Below are 19820 nucleotides of genomic sequence, written 5' to 3' on the forward strand. Positions count from 1 at the left end.
ACGGGGGGCTTCGTCAACACTTCTTTAACCCACGCCGGGGACTTCGGCGTCACTCCGCCGGCCTGCATTGGCCGTGCTATGTCACCACTTCGGAGTGCCGAGCTCTTCGCTCCGCCACCTCGGGACCGGCTTGGGGGATGGAACCTTGTCCCGCAACAAGCTCGGACCGCGTCATCAATGCGAACAGATTAACCAGCTAAGTTGCCTTCATGCTCAAAGTTTTAAATTTTTAACTTGTGTTCCGTTTGACCTAGCATTATACCTTTTTGGCAAAAAGTTGTTTGTGAAAAAATTCCTTGTCATAACCTTGTTTGTGACACACAAATTCAAATACCCAGTTTCACTTGGGGGCTTCCTTCATGAAGCCTTTCCTCTTGCATATGATTATACTTGTACGGCTTCGTTCCTTGTTCGTGTATTACGCCCCAATATGCACCATATTGACTTAAGCGATTTGCAAGCTGGGTTTCCTCGCTCCTGTGTTTACCCCTACATTCCTGATTGTTCGGCTAGGGAGTAAAGGGAGCACCTCTGCGATTGTCACGACCGGGTCATCCGAGCTCGGACCTCAGACTGGGTGAAGCCGAAAGCTAGCGCTCTTATTGTTTTCAATTATGGTAGGCACACAACGGAACTCATGAGTACAAAAAATCTATTGCACAAGTCTCATAGTAACAATGAGCAACCGAAGAAAGGTATCGGTGGGGGTACTATTTTCTTCGAAGATGCTTCTTACACTTTGTCAGTAATATAGCATAAGTTCCCTGAGCGCGCTTTGTCTGTTACAGCCTTATGGCCTGATTGCCTGGTTATCGGAAACACAGTCGATATTTTCGACAGGTGGAGTACATAACACTTTTCGGTCCTTGACCGAAGAGGGAGAAGCCGACGGTCGGTTAAGATGCGTTTAATGTTCGGGTGAACAAAAATATGATATTAGTACTTCGGTACATACAATCATTATACATAAAATTCTTTTACCCAAGTCACTTGGGGGCTCTTAAATGAGCTGTTTTATAATAAGTGTTCTTCTTCTTAGTCGTTGCAAAGTTTTTATTATTATTGTTATTTATCACTCCTTTCTCGACGCAACTGTGTGGTCAATAGCCGGATAGCCTTGCTTCTCTCTAAAGCCGCTCAAACTTAGTTTGCTAAACTAGCCTCGGTGAAGCACTCCGCCTTCGGGATAAGGAGGTTCAAGCCGTAGGCTGGCCCGCTTGAAGTCTTGAGATAGGATGTGTCATTGTAAAGCACGACAACAACATAATTTTCTTTTTCTAAGACCAATTTTCGATTTGGCACCGAACACTTGATCTAGTTCGGGCGTCCAGTTTTTACTGAAGTTTTTGGTTTTCCAAGCCTATGGCACTTTTAAGCTATTTGTGTGTTTCCAGCATTAGTCTCGTAGTGCGGTGCCGGACACCTTTAGGGATTCGCCAAAAGCATTCTCGGACATTGATGTATATGCATCGGTTTTGAATTGCGTCTTTGGTCAATAGTTGGGTTGCCCGGCTCCTATGCTTGCCTCCTACGTTTCGCTTTGTTCGGCTAGGTGCGCAACGGGAGAACCACTGCGATTGTGCTTCCAGCTAGCATGGTTAAGCGCCTCAGTGGAAAAAGCCAAAAACTGACTGTCACAATAAGCGCAAACTGGTCAGCGATCCGATGACTGTGTTAAATGACGGGCCGTTCATAGTATTGGCCGAAGTGTTTACGGCTTGACCTCGACTGTTGCCGAACACTAACCGGAGGCCAGTAACAGGCCTTCCAACTTTAAGCTCCTATGACTAAGTGAAAGTTATAAAGCCCGCATATCTGATTGCCTCATTTATGCTAACACGACCGCCTCCGGGCACCGAGACGTCGGCTCAGGGTTGTTTTGTTAGTGCGGAAACACCCTGTGTAGTATCTACCAAGGGGTAGAAGCCGACGATGGGCCACTTTCAACTGATAAACGGTCGCAGTGGAGTCAAAATAATGATGTAAAGTACTTGGACACATAGAATCATTACACATAATTTGTGATTTTATTTCGGATATCAATCCTTAATTCGGCCACCCGTGCCCACATTAAGGCTCGGGGGCTACTGGGCTTCGTGCTCATTATTTATAAATATTAAAGGGGCACATCGATCCCCTGATTTCGTGTTGCCACCCGACCAGTGTCTCGGGGGCTACTGCATTGCTTATTCAATGCAGAGAATTCAAAGTGCTCAGTGTTCGGCTTGACCGAACTATGCACATACGCGTCTTTGGACAATAATAGGTACCATATGGACCTATCCGGCATCAAGCTAGTATATTGCGGCGACTTCTCACGACCCTCTCTCAGGGGCCCGTTCGCCGATCACTATTATCTCTAATATATTACACTGCATTTTTATTCCTATGTATGCTGCCGATCTAGGAGTTGATCCTCAGGCCGATTTCACGACCTGAGTCTCAGAAGCTACTAGGATCAGCGGTTTCATATTTTCCTTCAGGTGCATCTCGGATTTTAGACCGACACAGACCTTGAGGGCTACTGGATATACATATACTAGCTATATATCTCGGCAGAGAATAAATTGCACCAATCTAAAATATTCACAAAAAATCAGCCCGCTGTCGGGTGGTGCACCACCTCGGAAGCAGTCCGGCATAAAGCTCGGGCGCAAGTGGCTGGCTCCATAGAGGGCATTTCCGGCATTGAGCTCAGCTAAACTCCTTCAACTTTTTAAAACAAAGGTGATCTATGACACCTCGGATATAGTCCGGCGTTGGAGCTCGGACATAGTCCGGCGTTGGATCTTGGATACAGTCCGGCGTTGGAGCTTGGATATAATCCGATGTTGGAGCTCGGATGCAGCCCGGCGTTGGTACCCGGCTGCAAAAGATACCTCGAATACAGTCCGGCATTGGGGCTTGGACGAGAGAGGACACTGCTGCCCGGGAACAACTTCAAACCCGAGGTGTGGCATAAAAATAACAAGGCATTGATAAAGGCCGGAAACTTAAAGGGGCTCCTCGGATACCCGACGTGTAAACTCGTCGGATGCACTTCGGCAATCCTCAAGATCGAAGATCAGAAGATTTATTGAACCGGTTTTCAAGACCGACAACCGAAGATGAAGAACAGTTCGGAAGAATCGAGGGGCATCCCCAACTTGAAGACCGGTTCAGGGGGCTACTGATGGTGTCCCGGACTAGGGGGTACTCATCACGTCGTCTCCCGATCAGTTGGATTGGGCCGAGGACCCCCACGGCCGTATACTCATGGGCTAGTTCGGACAGCTGCCGCATACAAGGAAGATTCCACAAGACTTGGTGATCAAGACAAGGACTCCTCCCCACCGGCGTATTCGGCTAGGACTCTTGTTATCCTAGGCCTCTGGTGCATTATATAAACCGAGGCCATGCTAGTCGATAGAGATATACACAAATCATAATCATAGACTAGCTTTTAGGGTTTAGCCTCTACGATATCGTTGTAGATCAACTCTTGTAATACTCATATCATCAAGATCCATCAACCAGGAAGTAGGGTATTACCTCCCTCGAGAGGGCCCCAACCTGGGTAAACATTGTGTCCCCCGCCTCCTAATACCATCATCCTTAGACGCACAGTTCGGGACCCCCTACCCGAGATCCGCCGGTTTTGACACCGACAGCTGCATGCCTCTAGAATTAACTATCTATCTCTATATCTCTACTTACTAGTTAAATGCACGTGCATTGCTACATGCTTCAATTAGATTTAGCGAAAAGCAATAGAAGAACAACATGGGGAGGATAAGAAGATCAAAGAAAAAGAAGAAAATGGCAACCCTATTGGCTACAAAACAACACAACACTTACACGACGGATCGCCATCCACCCACAATACGACAACGCAGCTGCGATTCCGGCGGACAACTTTGGAGAACTAGGCAAGGCTGGCACAATGGAAGATCGCCAAACAGACTACCTGTCGCCCCCATCGTTCTCCACCTAGGCCCTGTACCGCAGTTTCGACTTCACAGCAACAAGTAGTAAAGGTAATCTCACGGACACGCCGGTGAAGATTCGACTACCACGACCAATGGATTGCCTCTGACAATGCTCACCACCGTCGTCATTGCCATAGGAGCCTAACCGCCCTTATTCCCAGACGGACACCACCAATCTGACGCCGACATTCATAATCATGCAATAATCATACATGCATCATGCATGATCACGAACGGTGACTCACGTTAATATCACAACACAACTCTACGACCGAAATATAAACATCAACATTTATCACTGGTACGCGTCGGTCCTAAACAAACGGTTTTTAACCCCTTTCTGCCACGACATTCGGAACTGTCGCCAAGTGAGTGTGGGCGATAGGAGGGTCCTTCCCACATGACCCAGAAACCGTCGGGGATATGCCGTCCTGGCACACACGCTCGACAAAATAAGGTCGTGTGCGACCGGCGAGCACTCAAATACAGAAATACGTACAATAGTGCTAAAAATAGAATTATACAGGCGAAATCATTTCCGGTCGTAAGTACATCCCACACAGTCAGTCACCGCTAAACGTTTTCGTTCGTATATACATCCCACACAGTCACTCCAAGGAAAACATTTGCGCAAGGTGGCGTAACGCAAACAGTTTTCAAGAGAGTGTCGTGTGTGATTGTTCATTGATCCAACACGGTTTATTCCTAGAAACTGTGTGCGTTGCCTGAGGTCATTGCCGACGGTGTTTTCTCATTAACCATTTGCAATAGGAAAACCCAATTAGCAAGCTATTTGGCCAATTAGCGGGCTAATTGCCCTATTATTAATAATCCATTTACTAATCTGATTGACATTCATATTAAGCACATAATATATTCCATTTCCATATTAAGGAAGCAGGATTTCATAATTAAAATACATCATAGTACAACACATATAGCTTGAGCACTCAGCCACCCCATTACACAACTGCACCAACAGCAAGTTTCACATGCAACATCTAGAACCTTTCGAAATTAGCGTCATAGACGGTACATAGAGAGATGCATCTCATCTGGAAAACTGCTGAAGCGGAAGGCGAATATTGAGCCTTCATTCATGTTGAAGGTCTTTGCAACTTTAGGCGAGTGCCTGTGGATGATTGACCGTCCATCCTTCGACCTCTTCAGGAACACTTCAATATTGAACCATGGGTGTTGTATGAAAACTTTCCTCGCCTCCTGACCACAGAGGTGGTTTGAGGGGTAACCATCAGTGAAGCCTGAAAACAAGGATGTGCATAAATATCTTCTCTATATTGGAAATGGGGTAAAGGAATACAAAAAGGCAAGGTATAATAGTTAGTACCATCTTGTAAACCTCAGTGCTTCTCATTGTTTCCCCGCAACACATATAAGGTAGTTAGTCATCAGGTTAAGTAAGGGTTCACATGCTATCAGTAAAATATGTTGATGAAAAATAAGCACATTGCAGATTCATCAGATTAATTCAGGCCACATGGAAAACCCATTTATCCAAACCAAGCATGATTAAGAACTAGGAAATATAGCACTTGTATATGTTTCTCATGTTTTAAGTGCAGCCATATTCGATTTATTCCTCACATGGTATACAATAAGAGAATGGAGCCACAGCAATTGAACATCGCATTGCAGAATTGAACCAAGCAGTTAACTAAACACCACAACAAATGAACCAAACGTTAACTGAGCACCACATTGCACAATATAACATACTCCTAATAGAAGATCAGACAGTTAACCAAACCAAGCATGCTTAACAATAGCAATTGTATTTGTTTCTCATGTTAATAGTACAACCAAATTCGATTTATTCCTCACATGGTATACAATAACAGAATGCAGCCACAACAATTGAACATCGCATTGCAGAATTGAACCAACAGTTAACTAAACACCACAACAAGTGAACCAAGCCACAACAAATGAACCAAGCAGTTAACTAAACACCAATTGAACAGTATAACATACTCCTAATAGAAGATCAGATAGTTAACCAAACCAAGCATGCTTAACAACTTGGAAATATTGCACCCTGAAGAATTGAACATCACATTTGCATAATTGAACCAAGCAGTTAATTGAACACCACATTGCATGACATATAAAACATATACACTAGAGCAGAAGATTGCATGGTAAAAGTAGATAGCACAATTCACTAGAATTTGTTAAGGAATGGCAGTAGCTAGCAAACTGAACATGGGTCCTTATAGTGAGCTAATAAGACAAGCTACTCCTCATTGTTGGAGATATCGATGATGATTGGCTCCTTGGACATGGAAGAGGGCGAGGCCTTAGCATCGTGGGTGCCCTCATTATAGTGGTGAGTTGCCTGAGCCGCTCCGGGCACCAACCTACTGGCTCTCGAGATGAGGTAAGCACGTGCACGCTGAGAAAACACCTCGTAGTCTTTGTCGAAGGCACCGACGGTGGCCTCGAGAAAACGCCACAAACTATCGTTTAAAGCAGCAAACCGCGTCGCGGCGTCGGTGCGCAAGGCGTCAACGGTGGCCTCAATGGCGAGGTGCTCCTCCAAGATCTGGGGGTCGGCACAAATGGCAGCCATCGCGACCTCATCCGCGCATGCGGCCGCGATTTGCTTCTCCTCTGCCAAATGCTCCTTGAGGTCCTGGCTATATTGCGTGCACCATGGCTTAGGCCGGCGCTTATTTGGTGGAGGGTCAGTGATTTGGGTGGAAGGTGTCGCGCTCGCGCCGGCGGTCGGGGCATGTGGGATGTGGAAGGAGGAGGAGGATGGGGGTCGGGTGTGGATTACCTGCCTGGATAGGCGAGGCCGAGCAGTGTGAAGGAGGATCGCCGGCGAGGAGGCAGCATCACTGCAAGCAAGGAGTGAAGCTTTCAACTTGGAAAGGAAGGCGGAAACAGGGGAAATGTGGCTTTTGGTAAGGGGGAGGGGGCGGGGAGGTAGATATTTCTGCGGAATTCGAAAATCTGGAATCGCTTCAGCCAAAAAACTGGCACGCAAAGTGTCATCAGACACGGTCCCTTATTCAGAGCGGGCAGTGGACTGTAGCCGTCGCACCTTCTCGCGTAAGCCGTATGCGTACTATACTCCAACGGTGCTCCATGATATTTTGTGCTGCATCTCACACGGTTGGTTATAATAAACTGTTTGGAATCTACTTGATTTTTCGTCTTGTTTTGAATTACATAACGGGGTCACAGCGGCCATGGACGGTGTTTGAATTGCTAGACCTTTTATCTGCAGTGGTCATAAAAGAATTGGAATTATTTAGAGTTCGTTTGGACATTTTTATGCATTAAGTGAGTTTTCAATGCATTTATGTGCATAATTCAAATTTGAACTACATGCACATGCTCCGGTGCATATAAATTGGTTGAAAAATCAAATCTTTGTCCTTGGGTGCATGCTTAGGTCCCATGCAAGAAATGGGAATGAATGTTAAACACCCTGCCACCGTCACTCGGCCGCAAACATTGAGATACCTGGTTTTTAAATTCTAGTAAATCTAAAACTCGTCTGAAATTCATGAAACTTGGCATGCTATCATGGAGCGGCATCAACATGTCGTGGTAAATTTTTTGTCCCATTTGGGGCAGGTTTGGGTATATGCTTCTCACAAACCAAAGCTTCTCACAACAAGCATCATGGTTTCGGTAGGGAATGCCCCAACTTTTGGGACGAAACGATATCCATTGCCTCTAATTTCTTTCAAATTTTTTCTCGTGTCAACATAAAACAACAGGAGTGTTGTGTTATTTTTTGTGATTTTTCGGGGTTCGTTTGGACATTTTGATGCATTAAGTGAGTTTTCAATGCAATTATGTGCATAATTCAAATTTCAACTACATGCACATGCTCCAGTGCATATAAATTGGTTGAAAAATCAAATCTATGTCCTTGGGCGCATGCTTAGGTGCCATGCAAGAAATGGGAATGAATGTCAAACACGCTGCCACCATCACTCGGCCGCAAAATTGAGATACCTGGTTTTTAAATTCTAGTAAATCCAAAACTCGTCTGAAATTCATGAAACTTGGCATGCTATCATGGAGCGGCATCAACATGTTGTGGTAAGGTTTTTGCCCCATTTGGGGCAGGTTTGGGTATATGCTTCTCACAAACCAAAGCTTCTCACAACAAGCATGATGGTTTCGGTAGGGAACGCCCCACTTTTGGGACGAAACGATATCCATTGCCTCTAATTGCTTTCAAATTGTTTCTTGTGTCAACATAGAACAACAGGAGTGTTGTGTTATTTTTTGTGATTTGTTGGGGTACGTTTGGACATATGTGCATAATTCAAAATTGAACTACATGCACATGCTCCGGTGCATCTAAGTTGGTTGAAAAATCAAGTCTTTTGTCCTTAGGTGCATGCTTAGGTCCCATGCAAGAAATGGGAATGAATGTCAAACATCCTGCCACCGTCACTCGGCTGCTAACATTGAGATACCTAGTTTTTAAATTCTAGTAAATCCAAAACTTGTCTGAAATTCATGAAACTTGGCATGCTATCGTGGAGCGGCATCAACATGGCGTGGTAAAAATTTTCTCCCATTTCGGGCAGTTTTGGGTGTATGCTTCTCACAAACCAGAGCTTCTCACAACAAGCATGATGGTTTTGGTAGGGAACGCCCCAACTTTGGGGACGAACCGATATCCATTGCCTCTTATTTCTTTCAAAAAATTTCTCGTGTCAACATAGAACAACAGGAGTGTTGTGTTATTTTTTGTGATTTTTGAGGGTTCGGTTCGACATTTTTATGCATTAAGTGAGTTTTCAATGCATTTATGTGCATAATTCAAATTTGAACTACATGCACATGCTCCAGTGCATAATTTGTTGAAAAATCAAGTATGTGTCCTTGGGTGCATGCTTAGGTGCCATGCAAGAAATGGGAATGAATGTCAAAATCCCTGCCACCGTCACTCGGCCGCAAACATTGAGATACCTAGTTTTTAAATTCTAGTAAATCCAAAACTCGTCTGAAATTCATGAACCTTGGCATGCTATCATGGAGCGGCATGAACATGTGGTGGTAAATTTTTTGTCCCATTTGGGACAGGTTTGGGTATATGCTTCTCACAAACCAGAGCTTCTGACAACAAGCATGATGGTTTCGTTAGGGAACGCCCCAACTTTGGGGCCGAAACGATATCCATTGCCTCTAATTGCTTTCTAATTTTTTTCTCGTGTCAACATAGTACAACAGGAGTGTTGTGTTATTTTTTGTGATTTTTCAAGGTTCATTTGGACATTTTTATGCATTAAGTGTGTTTTCAATGCATTTATGTGCATAACTCAAATTTGAACTACATGCACATGCTCCGGTGCATATAAGTTGGTTGGAAAATCAAATCTTTTGTCCTTGGGAGCATCCTTAGGTCCCATGCAAGAAATGGGAATGAATGGCAAACACCCTGCCACCGTCACTCGGCTGCAAACATTGAGATACCTGGTTTTTAAATTCTAGTAAATCCAAAACTCGTCTGAAATTCACGAAACTTGGCATGCAATCATGGAGCGGCATCAACATGTCGTGGTAAATTTTTTGTCCCATTTGGGGCAGGTTTCGTTAAGCTGTTGAAGCAACGAGGTCAAATGAAAAGGGTATCAAAGCAACGATTAGTACTCAACCACAGTACTCGCAAGACTTACATCAAATCTATACTAGCTATGCATCAGTATCAAACAAATGGGGTAATCTGTGGACTAAACTCCAGAAATGCTAAAATAAGGGGAAGAAGCTCATCATATTGAAGACTACCATCATCTTGTAGTAGTAGAAGAGAGGAGCTTATATAGTAACATCGTACACAAAGATATAGCAATAAACCTGCCCAGAGATCATCTCCTCATCTCCCTGGGGAAAGTGATCTCCGGGGGTATCTATAAGTTATCTTGGTGTATTTTATCAAGTGTCCAATTTTAGTTGTAAGAGGCCGGGATACAACTTCAAGTCGTCCTATTATTGTGGACACGACTATTCGAATAGATTACTTCCGTGCAGGGGTGCGCCACATTACCCGATACGCTCGATTATCTCTGTCCGGACACACTTTTCTGGGTAATGCCCGGCCTCGGATAATTGACACGCCGTTGTCCTATGTAACAGCCACGATGCGGCTATATCTCTCACGTGTCGAGGCATGACTTAGAGGCATAACCGCATAGTAGGTTTTGTCGCAAGAAGGGTCATCTTCACACAATCCCATGTAATGAACAAGAATGGGATAAAGAGAGTTGGCTTACAATCGCCACTTCACACAATACATAAATAAATTCATACATCATCCAAAATACACACATAGACCGACTACGGTCAAATCCAAATGAAAAGAAGATAACCCCAAATGCTAAATCCCCGATCGTCCCAACTGGGCCCCACTACTGATCATCAGGAAACGAAACATAGTAACGACCAAGTTCCTCTTCGAACTCCCACTTGAGCTCGGTTGCGTCACCTGCACTGGTATCATCGGCACCTGCAACTGTTTGGTAGAATTTGTGAGTCACGAGGACTCAGCAATCTCACACCCGCGAGATCAAGACTATTTAAGCTTATAGGAAGGATGGGGTAATGAGGTGGAGCTGCAGCAAGCACTAAGCATATGTGGTGGCTAACATACGCAAATAAGAGCGAGAAGAGGAGCAACGCAACGGTCGCGAAGCTAGAAATGATCAAGAAGTGATCCTGAAACTGCTTACGTTCATACATAACCCGAACCGTGTTCACTTCCCGGACTCCGCCGAAAAGAGACCATCACGGCCACACACGCGGTTGATGTATTTTAATTAAGTCAAGTGTCAAGTTCTCTACAATCGGACATTAAGAAATTCCCATCTGCCTCATAACCGCGGGCATGACTTTCGAAAGATAATACCCTGCAGGGGTGTCCCAACTTAGCCCATTATAAGCTCTCACGGTCAACGAAGGATATTCCTTCTCCCAGGAAGACCCGATCAGACTCGGAATCCCGGTTACAAGACATTCCGACAATGGTAAAACAAGACCAGCAAGATCACCCGACTGTGCCGACAAATCCCGATAGGAGCTGCACATATCTCGTTCTCAGGGCACACCGGATGAGCGAAGCGTACCGGTACCAACGTAACCCAAGTTGCCAAGGGACGGTCCCGCACGGTGCTCTACTTTGGACCAACACTCGGAGGAGCACTGGCCCGGGGGGGTTAAAATAAAGATGACCCTCGGGCTCGCGAAAACCCAAGGGAAAAAGGCTTAGGTAGGCGAATGTAAAACCAAGGATGGGCCTTGCTGGAGGAGTTTTATTCAAGGCGAACTGTCAAGGGGGTCCCATAAATCACCCAACCGCGTAAGGAACGCAAAATCAAGGAACATAACACCGGTATGACGGAAACTAGGGCGGCAAGAGTGGAACCAAAACACCAGGCATAAGGCCGAGCCTTCCACCCTTTACCAAATATATAGATGCATTAATTAAATAAGAGATATTGTGATATGCCAAAATATCCATGTTGCAACATGGAACCAACTTCAACTTCACCTGCAACTAGCAACGCTATAAGAAGCGCTGAGCAAAAGCGGTAACTTAGCCAAACAACGGTTTGCTAGGAAAGGATGGTTAGAGGCTTGACATGGCAATATGGGAGGCATGATATAGCAAGTGGTAGTTAGCGCAACATAGCAATAGAGCGAACAACTAGCAAGCAAAGATAGAAGTGATTTCGAGGGTATGGTCATCTTGCCTGCAAGGTTCTCAGAGTTGTCGAAAGCTTGATCCTCGTAAGCGTTCTCAACAAGTTCCTCGTAAGCGTTCTCGTCTCCCGGCTCTACCCAAAGCAAGAACACAAGCAAAGGACCAACAATCAATCACGGGAAATGCACAAGCAACATGATGCAATACATGGCATGATATGCGAGATGTGATATGCAATGCATATGCGTGCTCCGGAAGGGAAAAGATGAATAAGGCATCAACTTGGCAAACCTAGTATGCCGCTGGAAAGATGAGATGATTTCGGTCGAAATCGATATAAGGATCACCGGAATCGGATGCACGGTTTGCAAATGACAAGCAAAACAAGGATGGCACAATTCTGCGATTAACAGCATGATGCCACTTAGTATGCGACAAGAAGCTAAGCTACTACACTCCAACATAACAACAAAGCATATGACAGTGATTCACTCGAGATGCTTGACAAAACATGAACACTGAGCTATGGCTAAATCACACCAGAGCAGGTTCAACCAAGCATGACAAAAGTGCAAAAGATACCAGCTTCACAGACTTGGTGAAAATACTAACATGCCAGAAATAACATCAGGAAGCCATGTTTAGAGCAAGCACACAGCATGCTACAGAACATATCATAGCAAATCAAGGCATGGCATGAATCTACTGAATGAATAGAACAAAAGTCCCTTACTGATCATGAGCCAAAAAGGCACAGAAGATATGGTGGCACCCATATAAACATAGCAAGTTTTATTACCAGATTCAGACTTGGCAGAACACAGAGCATGGCATTAACAGAATTATGAAGGCATCTTTGCGAGCTCGAACCACTCACCACAAGGCCTTGCATGACAAAAAAACATACTACCAGCAAGATGACATGTTCATGAAGCTAATCATGGCAAGAACAAGCTCATAGCATGCAAGGATCAACTACAACAACCTTGGCAAAATTGATTAACATGTAAACAGTCTGCCAGGAACATTTTATAGCAAAAGTAGAGCAAGATTGAGACATGCTAGGGCACTCCATGATTGCAAACAGGGGCATGGATGGATAGGGAACATCTATATGTCCAAAACATCCTTACTGAACATACTCAAAATAAGCATGGATCTCACTGTAGCAACATGGATACATGGCATCAAAATAACAGCAGGAAAAGGACTTAGCAAAATCCTAAGTCCCTGAGAAACAGCAACATCACGAAGCCTAGTTTGCATGCTTGTGCTAGTCACCACATAGATCAAAAAAATACATGGAAAGCACCTCTGTAAAGATGGCATGTCATAGATCAAAACACAGAGCTCATGCTCATAGGATGCACCCATCAAATGCAACAAAAATGACAGAACATCATAACCTGATAAGTAACAGCAGTAAACATCATATAGCACTCTTGCAACGATGATTTAGGCATCAAGATGAACTCAAACAAGAATCGCACAATGGAACAAAATGAAGAGAATCTCATGATGCACATTTTAATATACCATGGGCATGAAACGGAGGTACGGTCATAAAGTTATAGCAGGATGAACATGGCACCAGAATGCAATTTTTTCAGGACTTCGAAAATTTCGGGGGTCAACCTGAGAATTCCAGATCTGGATCGGGGAGCGCGGAAAACGAGGCGGGGCCGGGGCACTCGCCGGAGAAGGTGTGGCGGTGGCCGGAGAAGGCCGGAGAAGGCGCCGGCGAGGTCGGGGAAGGTTGGGGCCCGCCGGATCTGGCCGGGGCGCAGTCGCCGGCGTGGGGAGGCGAGGCGGCGGAGGGCGGCGCACGTCGGCTCGGGGCGCGGGGCGCGCCGGCGAGGAGGCGTCGGGCGGCGCCGGAGTGGTGGCGGGACGAGGAACGGCGGCGGGGCGGCGCGCGGGATCCCGCTCGGGCGCGGTGGAGCGGGCGCGGGGCGGCGGCGCTCGGGCCAGGAGGGCCCCGCCTGGGCCCCGGCGGGCCGGCACGCAGAGGCGCGGGGATGTGGGCGCGGTGGCTCGGCGAATCAGGAGCTGACACATGGCGGCGGACACATCTGTAGGCTGGAAGAAGTGTCCGGTGGTGGCGGGGGAAGAAATCTAGGGTTTGGACTGCGAGATTTAGATGGGGTGCACATATTTATAGCTAGGAGGAGGTAGGAGCCTCCAAATAAGGTACGGTTTTTGCCCACACGATCGTGATCGAACGGCAGAGAGCATGAAGGCGGCTTAGATGGGTTATTGGGCTGTTTTGAAGGGGTGTTGGGCTGCAACACATAAGAGGCCTTTGTGGTTACCCGGTTAACCGTTGGAGCATCAAACGGCCTCCAAATGGAATGAAACTTGACAGGTGGTCTACCGGTGGTGTACCAAGGCCACTTGGCAAGACTCGGTCCATTCCGAGAACGTTTAACACCCGCTCATGAAAAGAGACAAGAGGGGTGCGCCGGTGCATGTGGGAGTGTCGGATTGCAAAACGGACAACGGGGAAAATGCTCGGATGCATGAGACGAACACGTATGCAAATGAGATGCACATGATGACATGATATGAAATGTATGACATGAACAAAATGCAAAACAAAAGACAAAACCCGACCACGGAGGGGATCTTATAACTTAAAGCCAAAAATGGCAAGAGTTGGAGTTACAAATATGGAAAGTCACATCCGGGGTGTTACATCCTACCTAGGCTTCCCAGAGAGGTCAACTCGCCGATCTAAATCCTGTGCAAAGGGGTAATGGGCCGATCGCCCTAAGCACTCCTACGCGTTGTGCGACTGGCCAGAGACCAAACCCACCTCTTTATACAAAGCAGGCGGTTACGATGCACCCCAACAATCAGCCCACCTCTCTGAACTATGACATCTGGGTAGCTTTCAGGAGAATTGTATGATGCCGAGGGTCCCATATATCATTATTCGGTGCGGCGGTTAGTGCGTATATTCCAATGCTAGTCTAAGATCAAATACACCAAAAACATTAAGCGTGTTATTATGAAATAACCATGGACACCAACCAGGGACCAGGCCCACCTCTCTCCTAGGTGGTCCCCACTTGCCCTGTCACTCCGCCCTAGAGAATCTCTCGCGGATGCTCTTCGAGCCGACCCGACTTTAATCATATTATGTATCATCTATAGTGTATATAATATAAAGTAGTAATAGTCTTCATCTTCGTCGACATCTTGTCACAGTCCATCTCGCTCCATATCGTAGGCCACTGAATTCCTGGGTCCACCGAAGTAACATATATAGTATGCAGTATAAGGCATATCCGTGATCATTCACCCGAAGGGATCACAGTCCGGTAGTATAGAATGGCAGATGGACAAGGATGTAGGGCCACAGATAGGACTCTAGTATATCTATACCAAGCATATAGGATAACAGGTATGGTATCAACAGTACTAGCAAAGACAGGCTATGCATTAGTATAGGATCTACCAATAAAGCAGTAACAGTATCACAACTCTAATGCAAGAAATAGAGAGAAGGAATAGGCGATATCAGAATGATCAACGGGGGTTTACTTGCCTGGAAGCTCTGTCGAGAAGGACGAGTCATCGACGTCGTAGTCGTACTCATAGGCAACAGAAGTCTCAGGGTCTACCGAAAGAATAGGCGAGAGCATGAACGAAATAAATAATGGGCATACAAATGCAACATAGAACATTTCATGGCAATGTGTGTTGGTGAAATGCTCTAATGCATCACTAAACATTTTCAAAGAAGAAAAAAATATCTGGTAATATTTTCCCAGCTTTAGGTATTTTTCGATCACATAATCCTGAAGGAAAATGTCCGGGTTCATTATGTGAGAGGGGCCAGACAGATATGTGGATGGCTTATTCAGATTCTTCATATTTTTATCATTTTTTGTATATAAATTATTTGCATCTCACTTACGATTTAATTTCTATGAATTTTCAAAGTTTAAATGATTTTCTAAATTTTCAGATTCAATTCAATTTCGAAATAATAAATATAAAATGCTATAGGTACACAAAAGTGTACCCATCATTTTATACACTTGGTATGACAGGTGGGGTCCCGTGCTGAGTTAGTAGCTGACTCGACAGATCTTATCCAAATGAATAGTGCAGGTTGTCCCACCTGTAAGTGACTGAGGTGGGTATTTTAATTTAATCTAGTTTTTTAAACTAAGTTAATGGCCTTGGGCCCACACGTCAGTGAGGGTTAGTGGGGGTAATTAGATTAGTATCTAATCTAACCCTGGCAGGGGCCGAGGTGACAGTGGCACTAGCCGGCCACCCACAGCTGGGCCGCACGCGTGTAGCCACTTGCCGAGGCCAGGGCATGGCGAGGTCGTCGGCAGGAGCCACTACAAAAAAAAGACACATCCGTGAAATTATTGGCCGAACGAATTTTTTTGTCATGCTTATGACACTTCTATGATGATAACTGTGACAAAAACATGTATCATCATAGATGTGGTGGGATCCTACTTCTATGAAAAAAATCATGACAAAAAATTGGCTCTTCGTCCTGGGCGGGCCGAGGATGCACCTACATGACATTCTTTGGGCCATCCATTACAGAAAAATCGTGGTAGAAGCGAGGGTGAGGAAAATATGGGGGAGTTCCCAGTTTCCGTGGGTGGTCGGGGCCGAGCGATGCATTGTGGTTTGCGCGTTTCACTCTCGTATGAGCGTGTGTGCAAGGCGTAGGCTCTAACTGAACCCGAGCAATCGCACTAGCTATGTTACTGAACCCGAACGATCAATCGATCCATTGGCTGTTAACTAAACCCGAGTGATTCATTCATTGCTGACTGGACCCGAGCGATTCCTTCGCTGCTACTGCTAACTGAACCCAAGCGATCGATCGCTACTGCTGCTTATTGAAGCCGATCAAGCCCCCATGTGAGTCGTAGACAACTGGTGTTGGGTTGCCTCTCGATGAACAGTGACCATTGCTACCGTGCGCGTGGTACGTAGAACGAGTCGAGACATGGTGAGTCGAGCCGGTTGGTTGGCTATGGTGAACAGTTCCCGGTGGGGGTTGGATGAACATAACCCCATGGTAGTAGGCCGTTGCCGCTGGATGAACAGGACCCCGAGGAGGCCGCCACACCCCTGCAGCCGGTTGAGGTGGATGAACAGGACCCCGTGGAGGCTCTATGAATAGTAGCCAGTGGAGGCTGGATGAACAGTAGCCCGTGGATGAACAATAGCTGGTGGAGGCAAGAGGAAGACGTGGTGGATGAACAATAGCAGGTGGAGGCCGGAGGAAGTCAACGGTGGATGAACAGTAGCCCGTGGAGTCCCATTTTGTGGTACACCACACCCCTCCCAATGAACAGGACCCCGTTTCGACCGTAGGCGCTCCAACAAAAGTCCGTTTTCTCCATTTTGCGGTACGCCAGACCCCCTCCCGATGAGAAGGATCCCATTCAATCGTAGAAGGCCGTTTCCTCCGTTTCGCGTACGCAAGACCTCGTTTTGGCTGTTCTGTCCAAGCCGGTTGGTTCCCGATGAACAGGACACATTCCGTTGCCTCCCGATGAGCACAATGCAGTTTCTCCGTTCCGACCCAGCCGGTTGGCTACCGATGAATAGGACGTCGTTGCTGTCGTCCGTTTCCTCTCCATGTACAGGAGCTCTGGCCATACGTATGCGCGATTAGGCGTTCGAGACCCCACCCGTATGTACATACGTGGTCATATTTTTTGGCATGTGGCTGTACGTACATGTACACGGTTTAGACGGGACTGCCTAAACTGCCACGTCGGGGGCTTTACTACAACACGTGTTGCTGCTTGCTTGGCCATGGTTCATCTTTGCAGAGATACCGATCGACCAGTATGTACGTACACGTTCGTCACCAGGCAAACAACACTAGATATGCTTCCACCGGGTGGGTCCCAACTGTCAGGGAGGATAAGGAGGCACTTCCTTGCGTGCGAAGATATAGCTGGTGGGTCCCAGCTGTAAGGGGAAGGGATCATTTTTTCGCACCTAATATGGAGGCACTTCCTTGCGTCCAAAGATGTAGCTGGTGGGTCCAGCTGTCAGCGTCACCACGTATTGTCATCTTCCGATCGCTGTCATTTTTTGACCACGTTGACCACGCCGCGCTGAGAGCACCAAGGCGGTGGACGACGTCGACACCTAGGAAGCGAACGACGCAGAACCGGGGAAGACGCGGCAGTGGATGCCCACGCGGAGGGGAGTACGAGGGTTGACTGCTTCGGCTGTGGTGTGAGGTTCCCATCGCCAGAGAATAACCGGAGGTGTGGGTGAGTAGAGGGATAGCAGGGCCAGCGGTGACAGCACAGCCGGCCACAGGAGTCACGAGAAGGCGGTCCCGCCAGCGCTGGTTTCGGCGGCTGGAGCAAGAAGATTAGAGATTGAAGAAGCAGCATTGCCGTTGGATGTTAATCCAACAGTCACTGCTGCTAGAATTGTTTGTTGACTAGGTTAACAAAGCCATGCATACATGTCAACTTAGTAGGCCCAGAAGTCAGCCTCCGAATCAGGTGGGTCCAAGCTAGCAGGGCCCAAAATCATTTTTCTTGCGCGTAATAAGGAGGCACTTCCTTCCATTGGAAGATGTAGCTTGTGGGTCCCAGCTGTCATGGGCAGGAAACTTTTTTCGCATAATAAGAAGGAACTTCCTTGCGTGCAGAGATTGTAGCTGGTGGCTCCAACCTGTCAGGGAGATGAATCGTTTATTCCTGCATATAATAAGGAGGCACTAGCTTGTGTGCGAAGATGTAGCTGGTGGTTCCCAATTGTCAGGCTCTCCACATACTCCACGTTGGCTCTCATTGGTTACCACGCATCATCGAGCGGACCATGGCGGCGGACGAAGGCATGGCCTAAGATGGTAACAATCTAGAGTCATGGAAGAAGGGGCACTGGAGTCCCTGACGGAGGGGAGTATGAGGGACTGGTTCGACTGCAGGGTGAGGCTGACGTCGCCGGAGAATAACAGAAGGTGTGGATGAGTACAGGTATGAACCGTCCATCGTTGGGAGTAGGGTGGGATGGCGAGGCCTGCGCAGCAGTAGAGCCCGCCACAGGAGGCAGATGTAGGCGCTCCAGCCAGCGATGGTTTTGGCGACTGGAGCAAGAGCAACTAGATCAGAGATTGAAGAAGCAGGATCGCCACTGGATGTCAATCCCATGGCCACAGATGTCAGAATAATTTGTTGACTTTTTGTTTTAGACCATCAAATCATTTTGTTCACCAAATGGACAACATCTTGCGCAGGCTTCGTCCTAGTGGGCCAACAAAGTCAGCTTCGAAAGCCGTGGCGGAATGCAGCCCATTTATTTAGGTTGTATAGACCATTTCATTTTGTTTGCCAATACATCTATTTCCTGGGCTTTGACTCAAAACATAATCTAATTCCTGGGCTGGGTAAAAATAATAATAACCGATTTACTATTTATGATAATTTACAACACATTTAGGTGCTACCTATCAAAGCTCACTAGCGTGCCGTCGCAGAACAAACGCCGGAAAGATTCAAACACACGACTACAGTCGAAAGTTGTCCGGAACCTGATGAAGAAATCAGCGGGTGGCGGACACACTTCGGCAAGCAAGTCAATTATTTGGATATCATGCGCAATGCAAAGAGATTTGAGAAGGTCGTCCGGTGAGACGGGAGGCCGATCTCCGTTGATGGTTACCATCAGCACTTTGCCGACAAACTGGTCATCAAGCGTCGCCATGCCACTGTTGAGCGACAGCACGTAGCGCCCGAAGGCAGGACGGACCCCAGGATCTCCGGCTCGGAGATCTGCGTTGACCGGCGACATGATAGTGTGCTTGAGTACAGGGAGTACAAGAGGAGGATTTGGGGGAACTGGAGTAGGAATCGAGATTCCAGAGGTAGGGGAGGGGCGACAGATTGGGGATGAAAAGGTAGCATGAATTTCGAGCACGCGCCAATACGCTCTCGGCACGCAAGTGCACGAAAACACCGGTGGCACCCACATGTCGGCCTAAGAGTCATTTTTCTTTATTTTTTTGAGCACCCTGCCTGAGAGTCATAATTGAACTGTTTGGCATTGCATTAGTGCTCGGCCCATATTCAACGACACCTCACATTCGCCCAAACAAGCACACATCATCGAAAAGAAACTAAGCTCGAATTATAACTTGAAAAAAAATA

The sequence above is a fragment of the Triticum aestivum genome, chromosome 4D (assembly GCF_018294505.1).
Source record: "Triticum aestivum cultivar Chinese Spring chromosome 4D, IWGSC CS RefSeq v2.1, whole genome shotgun sequence".
In the NCBI taxonomy this organism is placed as follows: domain Eukaryota; kingdom Viridiplantae; phylum Streptophyta; class Magnoliopsida; order Poales; family Poaceae; genus Triticum; species Triticum aestivum.